Genomic DNA, 13,260 nt, shown 5'->3' with positions numbered 1-13,260 from the left:
AGCCCTGAAAAAAACAAAAAAACCAAACCTGGAACAAATTAAACATTTAGACATATAAGTTCATGGGAAATATGAGGATCACAGAAATGCACTACATACGATACAATCAACCCAACCCAGAATGTGGGGAATTCCACAGCACCAACGGCCCTATAGCTTTCATAAATAAATGGCATTAAAAAAAGAGAAGGAAAAAAATTGTTACAGATTTTAAAAGAGACAAAAGAGGGGGCGCGCCTAGGTGGCTCAGTGGGTTAAGTGTCCAACTCTTGATTTCAGCTCAAGTCATGATCTCAGGGTCATGAAATCGATTAAGCCTGAGCTGCAATTTGCTTTGTTGAGTTGGGCTCACATGGGTCTCGGTGCTCAGCTGGGAGTCTGCTTAACATTCTCCCTCTGTTCCCTGCCCCCATCTGCTTGCACATGCTCAAAAAAAAAAAAAAAAAAAAGAAGAGAGAGACAAAAGCAGCATCAACTAAATGCAGTGTGGAAGAGACCCTCTTCGGTTTTGATTCAAATAAACCTTATATGACCTTTGATGAAAACTAAACACAGAATAGATATTGGACAATATTAATAACATAGAGTTAATTCTGTCAGGTATGGTTTCTTTAAACCCTCCCCTACTAAAGATACATGCTCAAGTATTTACAAGTGACAGGTAATCTGAGATTTGCTTAAAAGAAAATACTCAAAACTAAAAAAGTTTGGGAAGGGCAGAGAAAGACAAAACCAAAATGGCAAAATGTGACAATTGTTAAAGCTGGTTTCTCTTCTATTTTGGGGTATCTGTGCACATTTTCTTAGTAAAAGCCTTTAAAAAAAGGATCAAAGAGAACTCCTTGTCAAAATCTATAAGGATGCTGCCAAAGCTGCACTCAGAGGGAGAATCAAACTTTTAAATTTTATTATAAGAAAAGAGTGAAGATAAGTGAGCTAAAGCATTCAAGTCAAATGGAAAGAGAAAATCAAAGAAAGTAGAAGTAATAAAAGAACAATTGTTGAGGGGTGCCTGGGTGGCTCAACTGGTTAACTGTCCGACTCTTGATCTTAGCTCAGGTTTCCATCTCAGGGTCTTGAGTTCAAGCCCCATGTTGGGCTCCATGCCCAGAATGGAGCCTAATTAAAAAAAAAAATAAAAATAAAATTTAAGAAAAGAAGAATTGGTGAGATAGAAAACAAGAACAAGGGACGCCTGGGTGGCTCAGTCGGTTAAGTGTCTGGCTTTGGCTCAGGTCATGATCCCGAGGTCCTGGGATGGAGTCCCCCAACGGGCTCCTTGCTCAGCGGGAGCCTGCTTCTCTCTCCTCTGCCTGCCGCTCCGCCTGCTTGTGCGCCGGCGCTCTCTCTCTGACAAGGAGATAAAATCTTTGTTATAAAAAAAAAAAAGAGAAACAAAAACAAAAAATAGGTGATTAGATCAAAGCCCAAATCAGTTTCTAAGAAAAGAGCAATTAAAGAGCCATTAACTCCTTCTAGTCTGACAAAGAACACAAACTCACAATGATACAATACTATCCTTGCTCGGTTTTGAAGTAAGAACCCCTACAAATGGCAGTAATTGTATCTTCTGGTAGTTCCCAAGGAAGTAAGAGCTTCTTTGCCCCATGGGGCCCTCACAAATTATTTTTGTATCTCACTGGCATTAATTGGGTTCTAAGCCCACCCAGGGACTGATCACTGTAGTCAAGGGACCAAGGAAATGGGATATGTCTATTAGCCATAGCCAATCAGGGTCTACCCATGCAGCTGGGCCATTTCATCCAAAACACACAGTTTGTACTGGTGGAAAGGGTGGTCCCCAGAGGCAAATCAAGGCTCTGTTTGCTTCCCCAAACAATGAGTGGGTGCTGCAGAGAAAAGTGATTCTTCACTGCAAACCAGTTTACAAACATGGAAAGTTTTATTTGTGTTTTTTTGTTTTTTGTTTTTTTCGAGGGGGAGAGAGAATATAAGTGTGTGTGGGGGTCAGCGAGGGGCAGAGGAAGAGGGAGAGAATCTCAGGCAGGCTCCACGATCAGCACAAAGCCCAATGAGGGCTCCATCTCACAACCCTGAGATCACGACCTGAGCAGAAATCAAGACTCCAACGCTTAACCAACTGTGCTACACAGGCGCCCCAAACGTGGCAAGTTTTAAACAAAACACCAAACCAATAAATCCAGCATTTAATTTATAGAGTAAGACACCATGACTAGGTACGGTCTGTTCTAGGCATGCAGTAAGGATTCAATATTAGGAAATGTATGCATCTCGGGGCGCCTGGGTGGCTCCGTCGTTAAGCGTCTGCCTTCGGCTCAGGTCAGGATCCCAGGGTCCTGGGATGGAGCCCCGCGTCAGGCTCCCTGCTCAGCAGGAAGCCTGCTTCTCCCTCTCCCACTCCCCCTGCTTGTGTTCCCTCTCACTGTGTCTCTATCAAATAAATAAATAAAATCTTAAAAAAAAAAAAAAGGAAATGTATGCATCTCAATTTATAGGACAAATAAACTAACGACTGATAGAGGCCCTTTACACCTACCCAAAAGAGGGGTGACTGAGTGGCTCGGTCAGGCATCTGCCTTCGGCTCAGGTCCCCATCTTAGGGCCCTGGGACCGAGCTCTGCTTCGGACTCCCTGCTGGGCAGAGTCTGCTTCTCCCTCTCTCTCTCCCTCTCAAATAAATAAATAAAACCTTAAAAAAAAAAAACCCCAAAGAATGAGGAAAGTCAATATGCAGTCCTTGTTTCCTATGGAATTTAACATCAGGAACAGAAGAAAATGGCTACATGAAGGATATTTCCCAGAAGTAAAATACATCCTATTTAGAGTAAATCTGAAAGTATCCTATTAACATAAGTAACAAAACGGCAAAGATGTCCACTGTTGACCCAGACTGTCAAACATGCAACCGGAGAAGACATAATTAAGCAAAGACACAAATGCCACTATTTGCAGAAGACCATCTGTCTAGAAGTCCCTCTATTATAATGAAAAGCTAGGAAAACGGAAGGTAAGTTCAGGACGTCAGTATCACAAAGCACATATGGATGGCAAAGAGACATCACACAGGGCAGGAAACTGTATGAAGATGGAGGCAGAGGCTGGAGTGATGTGGCCACAAGCCAAGGAGTGTGGGGGGAGCCACCAAAAACCAGAAGAGGCAAAGAATGGTTTCTCTCCCAGAGGCCACAGAGGGTGTGCGTGGCCCTGCCAGATTTCTAGCCTCCAGAACTGTGAGAGAATAAATTTCCGTTGTTTGAAGGTCAATTTATTAGAGCAGCCCTAGGAAACTAACCCAACATCCCAGTAGGGTTTTTTTTTTTTTTAAATGATAAAAAAATTTCCCAGATTCACCTAAAAATAAAATCTGCCTAGACTATTTGGCCTATAAAAAAAAAAAAGAGTTCGGATTCACCTAAAATAAGCAAAACACACTACAAAGCTATAGTAACTAGACTTGGTACTCGCTAAGGGGAGGAAAAAGCATGAACAAAACAGACTGATGAATATCTAGGAGTTTATCATTTGACATAAGCGCCCTTTCCAATTAGTAAGGAAGGATAGAAACAAACAGAAGTGAGCCAATAACAAATTTCCCTTTTGGAAAAAAAATAAAAATTGATCCCTGCCTCACACCACACTCTAAAATAAATTCCAACTGGATTAAAGATCTGAAAGTAAAAAAATCAAGCTTGATTTAAAAAAAAATCAAGATTGAGGAGAAAAACCTGTGATTTGGGGATGCAAAAGCCTCCTGAGGATACAGACTGTAGACACCACCAAGGAAGGTATTGACTCATTTGACCCTGATAAGAGGTTAAGAATTTAACACAAGCATAGACTATCTAATATAGAAATTGGGATACAAATAAGAATTTTTCTCTGTCTGGCAAACAACTCAATAGGCTAGGACATGTGATCACACAGTTCATAGAAAATTAACACAAACTGGGGCGCTGGGTGGCTCAGTCGTTAAGCGTCTGCCTTCGGCTCAGGTCATGATCCCAGGGTCCTGGGATCAAGCCCCGCATCAGGCTCCCTGCTCCGCGGGAAGCCTGCTTCTCCCTCTCCCACTCCCCCCGATTGTGTTCCCTCTCTCTCTCTGTCCAATAAATAAAGAAAATTAACACAAACTGCACATAAACATGAAAGGATGTTCATCTTCACTCAACCCTTACTTCATGAGATCAACAAAGATGAAAAAACTGGTGCAAAATGGTGAGGAAAAACAGGAACTACTGAGGACATGTAAAACTAGAAGGCAATTTAAAAACACATCACCAATAACAGACATACAATCCTATTCAGCGATCACGCTTCAAAGAAGCTACTTCTCCAGAAGTACCTGCAGAAGAATGAAGAAGGCATAGGTGTAACCCGTGAAAGAAGCTCACAGCAGCATCAGTGAGCAAGTGGCAACTATGTAGCGACGTGTCCATACCACAGGAGGTCCTGGGTCAGGAACACTTCAACAACAAGCTCCCCGGTGTCCAGACTCTGCTTCTCTTAGGACCACCTGCCATCAAAAGGAATCAGACCTCTTTGAAAGGACAGGGAAAGTACACGAAAAGCCCAGTGTCTTGCTGTATCAAAAAGCAAGATGTTCTAAATGAATAAGGGGGATGCATCAGAAGGACAGAGGAGCCAGCTTTAAGGGGGCTCTTGCTGGTCACTGTGAACATTACAATAAATGATGATACCAGAGGAGGGTGCACCGAATAAAACAGGAAGCAGCGAGCCTATGTTGATATAGGTACGTGTATCTAGGCTGGGTGAGGAGAGTGACCATGTCAATTAGCACTGGCTCAAAAGAGCAGAAAGCACACACACGCCCCCCCCCCCACTTCAGGATGAGGTGAGGACATAAGAAGGCAGACAAAAAGTACATTCTGGAATTAAAATATTCTTGTAAGAAGCCTCTTAATGCATACCAAATCAGTGCTAAAGAGGTTAAAATGAAAACAGCCTTCCATAAAGCCCTATGCCTGACTGACAGCAGACGCTTAATTATAAGTCCAGTCCTGTGAGATCAGATGGAAGAGAAAGCCCCACCTGTTACCACTGAGTCCTTCACAGGCCATTTCCTCCTTGAAGATTTAGTCCTAAAACTACCAGCACAATCTGAAACCAAGTCCACATTCGAAAGAAATGGAAGGGCTGGAGGTTGGTTACACACTGTCTCTGGCTCAGCAGCATCCTCAGCAGTGGAAGGAACCCAAAGCCCCAGCCAACCAAGGACAAGAAGGTGAGACCGACATTAGGAAAGACCTTTCTGGTCAAAGGAGAGCCAACCCATGCTTTTACAGATCAACTGTTGACACTCCCCAAGTAACACCATCTTTTTCTCTGTTTGCCCAATCTTCCAGAGAAAAATTGCACTTACCAGTCTCAAGGGGACATGGTGATCATCTCCAGCACCTGTATAAACCAAGGACGGACCCTGACAGCACCAAGCCCAATGGGTCCCCCTGGCTGCAGCTGGCTCCTGTCTGCATGTCCCAGACACCGCCACACTGAGCGCTGGGAGCCAAGGGGGCCCTGTGCACCGGCAGCCTGGCAGCACCGCTGAGCTCACTGCCGTGGCGGGCAATGAACGCTACCCAGAACTTTGGTCCCAGAACTTTGGTCTCGTGGGCTGGCGAGTCAGCTCCAAGCATAAGCAAATGTATCAAAACAGAAGCCTTGTTTCAAAAAAAAAAAAAATGTATTCCTCAAATTATTCTCACACACACTTCTGGAGGCCAGTACTATAGGACCACCCATCTAATCTTCTACTTATCAAAAAAAGTCAAAACAGTACATATAATTCACAATTCCATTTGAAAGATATTTTCAAATGAGCTAAGTACTAATAAAATTAGAAAGCATATCACATAAAAGTGAAATGAAGAGCAACACATGTATCTGAGTTTGTCCACAACAGCTGGCAAATGCCCACACGTGTCATCATCTGATATGTGGCGCCCAGGAGGTAGCACACTATCTCCACCATGAAGGACGCAAAGTGAGAGAAAGGTGAACTTGAAAGTCCCCCTCAGACACACTCCAGGGCCGTCTGTGAGTTACGGGCACCATCAAGTAACATGGTTCACGACTGTCAGAACAGAAAGGTGGAAAAGTTCACATAGGGCCATCCATTCCTCTTATTTTCACTTTTTCTTTTTTAATTTCTAAAGAAAGAGTTAAGGAGAGGTCCAAAAGTTTTCAACTCTATATAACGAGGAATCAGAAACCACACATTTTCTATTGAGGGAGCCCTGAGAAGCAGAAACACTTTGCCACGAGTCACTCACCTCAGCCAAAATTTTAAAACAGCGAAACAGGGCGCCTGGGTGGCTCAGTTGGTTAAGCGACTGCCTTCAGCTCAGGTCATGATCCTGGAGTCCCGGGATGGAGTCCCGCATCGGGCTCCCTGCTCAGCGGGGAGTCTGCTTCTCCCTCTGACCTTCTTCCCTCTCGTGCTCTCTGTCTCTCATTCTCTCCCTCTCAAATAAATAAAATCTTTCAAAAAATAAAAATAAATAAAAACAGCAAAACAAAGCCAAATACACAACCCCTTTCCAAAATTATTTCTTCTAATTCTACACGTCTATTGTTGTTTCCTTTCTCCCTTGCACCTTTACCTGTTCTAAGGAGTCTGGTCCTTTTGGGGATAAGGATGTTCTCTCTAGCCTCGCCATTTCCCCTACGGCTATTTGTTGTGGCAACCTCTTTAGGAGTCCAGCTCTCCCCAGAGCCTCCAGATGTAAACCTCCTGGTAGGCTGGGAGCGGTTGCCATGCAGGTTGCTGCCATCAAGGCACTTGCGAAAAGACTATGTTCCCTCCCCCAGGAAACACACACACCCAGAGGTTTGCAGGATGCCTCCAAACCAGGGATCAGGGGAACTCAGCCACCATGCCCTCCTGTGCCTGACCCTCAGTAGAGTCAGAAAGATTTTTGGCTCACAGTGCCCTCCCTCCCGGTTGCATTTATTTAACTGTGGCCGCCCAGGCCTGGTGACATGCAGGCCTAACACCAGCAAGTTCATAGCGTAGAACCTCCTCGAAGAGCACAATAGTTTCCACGGCAGAGATGAGAACACCTGAATGCACCTGGCTGAAGTTATTTCCCCTCTCCAGAAAGAAACCTAAAGTAGCACTGGTCCAGCCTGCACTGCATCATGAAGCCTACTGCTCGGAAGACAGTGTGTCCTGCTTGTGAGTGGTGAGAGAGCCGAGTAGCATTCGTGAGGTCGCTCTCACCCAGCACAGCAAGGCCAGGAATTACCACTCGCTTCATAAACGTGGTCTCCAGCTCAATCCACACACCTAAGGCAACATGTGAGAAGATCATACAAAGGACTGAATGCTAATAAAGGGGACACAGTATAGAAAACAAGCACAAGGAGGCAGCTTTATGCCAGAATACTGGGCCAAATAGCAGCTGGCCCCTAAATGCTGTGCTGTGCTCCTCGGTTGGCTGAAGAACACAAGAGCGACTCGTTGAGATCTGACCACTGGACTGGCTTATTACTATGTCCAGCATATCCCTGAGTCTAGAAAGCTGTTCTGGATTCAGCAGCCCGTTGTAGTTCACCAAAAGTCCCAGAATACTCCCATTTTAGTAATCAACACTGTCCTGCCTGTTCATTCCCTCAAAATATATCTGCCATGACCACCTTACTCTGCCGCACTACAGAGGTCCAAAACAAGCAACAGCCTATCCATGGCTCATCCTGTAATCCAGATGGGGATGGAGCAGGTAACACCAAGAGAGGACTTACTCCACGAGACCTGCAGGGTCCACCAGATGACATCAGGGAGATGGTGGTGCTGGGCTGCTGTGATAGGACGATGGAAACACCAGTCCAGTAGGAGTCCTGAGAAGAAAGCTGATCCCTTAGGGCAGCCACAGATGGACTGACAGCAGCTGTCTGCAGGTTACTGCAGAGATGGGCCCTGCATGCTTGTTGACTTTAGGGCCGGGACTTTAATTTGTTCTCTTCCTTACCTGAAATTTACTGATGGATATGTACTTGGTGAAAAATAAATACTTGATGATCGAACCAAGGAAAGAGATTCAAAATTCTAAAGGATGCAGGACAATTTTAGTATTTATTTTAGTATTTATTTCAGTAGAATATCTATCTCGCTCCAAAAGTTTGGTTGGCCCCACTCTTGGAAAAACTCAGGAAAGACTCTGTGGACATATTGCCTTCCTGACCCCAAGCTTTAGAGCGGCCCTAGAGACACAGATGAACCGCTAGGTAAATTTGTCAACATGTGAAACTTCTAAAACTGAAGACAAAGATAAGGATAAAATCATTACAGATCTTGGTCATGCTCAGTCTCCTGCCCGTAAGAAAGAACTGAAATCAACGGTGGTATCACCGTAAGGATCACGTGAGCTTATACGCACGGCTTCACCAGAGACTGCAGAGCAGCAGCTCCGTGAGGAAATTCTATTACCACCACCCTCCTTGGTATCTGTGACATGAGGACCCCAACAGTGCAGGCAACACAGCCCAAAATCAGCCACTCCTGCAAGAAGCTTCACCCAACCAGTCTCTACTCTCCTCAACTGAAAAATGGAGCCTGTTACAGCCACATCCCAGAACCCTTTTAAGGACTGACCCTGCAAAGCAGGGCTTCTCAACCTCAGCACTGCTGACCTTTTGAATCAGACAATTCTTTTCATGGGCTCTCCTGGGCACCAGAGGATGCAGAGCACCTCTGGCCTCTAACCATTAGATGCCAGTAGCACCCCTGAGTCATGACAACCAAAACTGTCTCCACACACCACCAGATGTTCTCTGGGGGGCAAAATCGCCTGGTTGAACAGTTACTGGAAATAAAGGGCATGGGAATTGCATGGGAATCAATGAATAAAAGCTTTACTACACAAGAGCACCTGGGTGGCTCAGTCAGTAAAGCATCTGCCTTCGGCTCAGGTCGTGATCCCAGGGTCCTGGGATCGAGCCCCACGTCGGGCTCTCTGCTCAGTGGGGAGCCTGCTTCTCCCTCTCCCTCTGCCACTCCCCCTGCTTGTGCTCTCTCACTCTAATAAAAAAAATAAAAATAAAAAAATAGCTTTACTAGGCAAAGCTTTTCATATCACTTGTGCATCCTTGAAATGGATCACAAAATGGGAGGCTATATGAGTGACTATCAGCTCCAGGTGCCATCCTTCCAAACTTGAAAACTCAATTTTCTGATAAACTGAGTTGACCAAGTGTTCTGTGCTATCAAAGGAGTAAAAACAGTAACAGCAAAACCTCAGAGATTCAGCTTTCTTATCTTTAAAAGGAAGGAGATAAAGTCCTACAGGTCAAGAAACACCCTGAGTCACAAGGCTGATTAATAGGCCCCAAACTGAAGTCCAGGTCTCCTGATTCCCAGTCCAACGAGGACCACCTTCTCTCCTGTACCAGCATCTCGACCCTTTGTCTGGTCTGGCAGAATGAACCGATGCCTGGTGGTCTATCCTAAGGGACAAACAGCGCTGCATGTCCCACAAGGTCCACCTTCAGGAATGTCTAAAGATAGCACTTCATACAAATAAAAGGAAAACCTGAGAGTGTTTTCAGAAAACACTTAACCTGTAAAACATTCATACTGATAGCTCAACGGCCCTTGCTAACTAAACGTTGGCTCTTGCCTCTCCTTGCTCCAGGTGAGGCCTGCTCTCCCTGCGGTGGGGCCTCAGGGCACAGCTCATATTCCTGGGAAGACCCCCGCCCATGACACAGTGTGGGTGGGATGGGAAGGGGCTGTGAAGGCTACAGGAATACTGGTTTTACTAACACTGTAGCAAGCCTGCTGCAGTGGCAGTCTACCAAGAAATAGGACTTTCAGCATAAAAATACTGTAAAACACAACTACAACAAAAACAATATAAAAAGTGGCAATCCCTCCTGATTCTTCCCCCAAGAATATTTCCAAAATGGTTTCATCCAAGGGTTTTTCTTAGATATATTAGTCCATGGTTTAAATAAAAACAGGATCATGTTATATGCACTGTTTCACCACTTGCTACACTTAATTCCATTTAAAATGCATCATGGCTGTCTTTCCAAGGTTTTTTTTTTTTTTTAAGATTTTATTTAATTATTAGAGAGAGAGAGAGAGTAAGAGAGCATGGTGGAGGGGGAGGAAGGGAGAAACAGGCTGCCAGCTGAGCAGGGAACCTGACATTGTGGGGCTCAATTCCAGGACGCTGGGATGATGACCTGAGCTGAAGGCAGACACTTAACCAACTGAGCCACCCAGCTGCCCCCAAATTTCTTGACCATGAAGACTGACCTATTCACCTCTTCTTTTCTATGAGGGCATTTCAGCACACGTGTAAGACAAAGCAAAATCCACACCTGGGCTACAAAGGACTAGCAAAGAACAGAAGAATTACAAATTTAGGTGAAATTCACGTTGTAAGCTAAAAATAACACAGCTGGTGGGCACTCAGAAAGAAAAGTGGGGAGAAGGGTGCCTGGGTGGCTCAGTTGGTTAAGCGACTGCCTTCGGCTCAGGTCATGATCCTGGGGTCCCGGGATCGAGCCCCGCATCGGGCTCCCTGCTCAGCGGGGAGTCTGCTTCTCCCTCTGACCCTCTTCTCTCTCGTGCTCTCTCATTCTCTCTCTCTCAAATAAATAAATAAAATCTTAAAAAAAAAAAAAAGAAAAGTGGGGAGAAAATACTATTATAAAAGGACATTTTTTGTTTTGTGCCTTTCACACCCTGGTCAAAGGCTGTGTTTTTTTTCCCCTGGAAAGAGAAACAGAATCTTTGGACCGGGGACACCCATTACAACGGAGGGTGAGACACCACTCTGAAGACAGTGGACTAAGTCTGTCCATAGATATTGCTAAAATTGTAGTCTTCTTCCTCATTTGGCCCCCTAGACACAGGCAAGAGCCTGGAAGATATTTTTGTGGAGAATCTGAGAAACAGTAAGAAGCTGACAGGGTGCCTTAGGAAACGGCCAAGGCAGGTACATCTGCAGTGAAAACCACAGTTGGCAAGCCCCAACTACTGACATTTGAGCAGGTGGGAAAATATCACCAGATAGCACAGAAAAACTTTGACATGAAAGCCAAAATCCCAAACAAACAAAAAGCCTGAAGCAAACCATGACCTCAGGGAAAGAAAACCTGAAAACTCAGGAACATCCTCAGAGAGATAAGGAGAGGCACAAGAGCTATGAAACAAAGCCAGGATGTGAGAAGGCTGGAACAGAGCAAGAGCACACTCTTAGGGACACGGAGAACAACTCAACAGCTCAGCCAGAACAACGTTAACAACATCTTCCAGAAAGAAAACGGACAACCTACGCAGAATCAGAGTGTCCATCCAGAAGGTCCGACAGTTGAATTCTACATAGAGAAAGTGAATGGAAAGAAATCAAAGCAACAAATCAAGAAAAATGACCAGCATCAAAGAACAGGAGTTTCTAAATAAAGGGGCCTCAAGAGTAGGCAAGACACTGGATGAAAACAGCCTCCAAGGGACATCACTGCACTGGGTGTTTTGGAATTGCAGGGAGAAAAGTCCTTTAAGCTTCAGAGAAGAAATAGCCACATATATAGGCTGAAGAATCAGAACGCATGAAGTCTTCAACAATGACCCTGAAGACAGAAGTCTGAGCAAAATGGTGTCTAACTCTCACTCAGACACATGGGTAGAAATAAAGCACTTTCAGACATACGTGTTCTCAAAACTTTATCTACCCGCATCTGTCCCCAGGCAACTCCTTAAGGAAGCACTCCATCACAATAAGGGGTAATAAGTCAAGAGAGAGGGAGACATGGGTTCCAGGAAACCAAGGACCTGACACAAGGGGGCAGTGGGATCTGCAGGAAGAATCCAGCAGGTGGGAGCCTAGGGGATATGTATTCCAGAGGAGATTAACAAAATACTGAATTTCATTAGATAAAAAAGACTCCATTTCTTCAAAAGAGATTTAGGCAACTGGTGAATTTGGGGTTGAATTTTAGTGACAAATACACAAAAAACGAAACAAAAAACAAGACTCACAAGAACTTCAGGGAAAACAAAACCTGATGCAGGAAAGGAAAAGTAATCCCGTCACACCATTTGCCTAGCTGTGAACAGCACTATGGAGCCATAACATGAACACTAAATACTAGAGTAACCAAACTACAGGTGCACATGCTTTAGGCAGCCATGTATTTGCGCGGGGAAGGCAGAGTGGTAAAAGAAAGCTAGAAACTTCACATCCATTCTCAGAGTCAAAGTGAGGAGACAGGGCGTACAACAAGGGAGGAAAGCGAGGAAGCAGCAGGAGAGCACATGTGCCGTTTAGCGCTGGAGGCAAAGAGGTGGACATGTGTGCTCTGCAGGAGAGGAAACATGACTGGGGAAGGAAATTCAGTGTCTCCTTACAAGCCTTTCTACATATATTACCCCTTTAAAAAACTACTTGAAGATATAACCTTGACTTGAAGCAAAATTTTCAATTTAAAAATTCAAATGAATGCCAATAAAACGTATTAAGGGAGAGTACACATGGTCAATGTATTGTTATTAAATTAATGGCAAGCATCAAGATGACTAACACAACATGATGCCCAGACAGGTCTGGGACAACAGGTCTGGCTGGTCTCCAGCAGTATTTGAGGAACTTTAGGATGCCTGGTAAAACAGCCTACTAGGGATATCACTTCTAAAATGTCTGACTTTAGAAATACAAAACAAACAAAAAAACAATTACTTGAGCACAAAATAACTTGTGTAATCAATTTTTAAAATGTCACAGAGATGAAAAGAGTTTGTTTTCCAAATGTTGAGTGTTATGTTGCTTTCATAACTTAAGGGAAAAGGCATTTTGACACACTGATGCTCTCTGGCTATTTTTCCACTTGGCCAAAAACTTTTCAGTATGCATGCTGGACCTCTTGCCACTGTAGCTTGACAACTAAGAACTCAGTTGTGTGCTGTTTCCTCCAGGAGCTTAGTTATTTCTTAACAGGAAAGGGAAAAAGGCTTCCTATGATCACTAGCCCTGCCGGGATGGAGGTATGCTGAACAGGCCTCATCAGATGTAAGTACCACTTGGTACTTCAAGAAGTGTGTTCTCTGCTCAGACACTTTTAGTAAATAAACAAGTTTTGGTTGGGAAGCATTAATGGAGAATCTATCTCATCCACTTGTGACTAATGCTCATAAGTCATCCAGGTGGACAGTGTAATCACTTGAAACCCTGTCCAAGTTAGAGCATCCTAGACAGGACTGACGGAAGGGCATGAAGGCCTTCAGAACAGGGCCTGAGCGAAGCCCTCCACCAT

The 13,260-nt window shown here is 44.5% G+C and overlaps 1 protein-coding gene across 3 annotated transcripts in view; it reads right to left on the bottom strand.

Annotated features, from left to right (window-relative positions):
• The window catches only part of HDLBP (high density lipoprotein binding protein), a 70,324-nt gene that overhangs the window by 54,927 nt on the left and 2,137 nt on the right, over positions 1-13,260 (bottom strand). The window contains exon 1 of one of the 3 annotated variants that reach the window (XM_088021452.1): positions 6,273-6,384. The exons of the other annotated variants lie outside the window; for them this stretch is intronic. The gene's annotated coding sequence lies outside the window, so the exon portion shown is untranslated. Of the gene's footprint in view, positions 1-6,272; positions 6,385-13,260 lie in introns of those variants that run through there. 3 annotated transcript variants of the gene reach the window in all.

The sequence above is a fragment of the Eumetopias jubatus genome, unplaced genomic scaffold (genome assembly GCF_037043125.1).
Source record: "Eumetopias jubatus isolate StellerSeaLion01/CBP00866 unplaced genomic scaffold, mEumJub1_p1.0 scaffold_3, whole genome shotgun sequence".
In the NCBI taxonomy this organism is placed as follows: Eukaryota; Metazoa; Chordata; class Mammalia; order Carnivora; family Otariidae; genus Eumetopias; species Eumetopias jubatus.
Note: the sequence above shows the minus strand (reverse complement) of the source record. Positions and strands in the feature narration are given on the sequence as shown.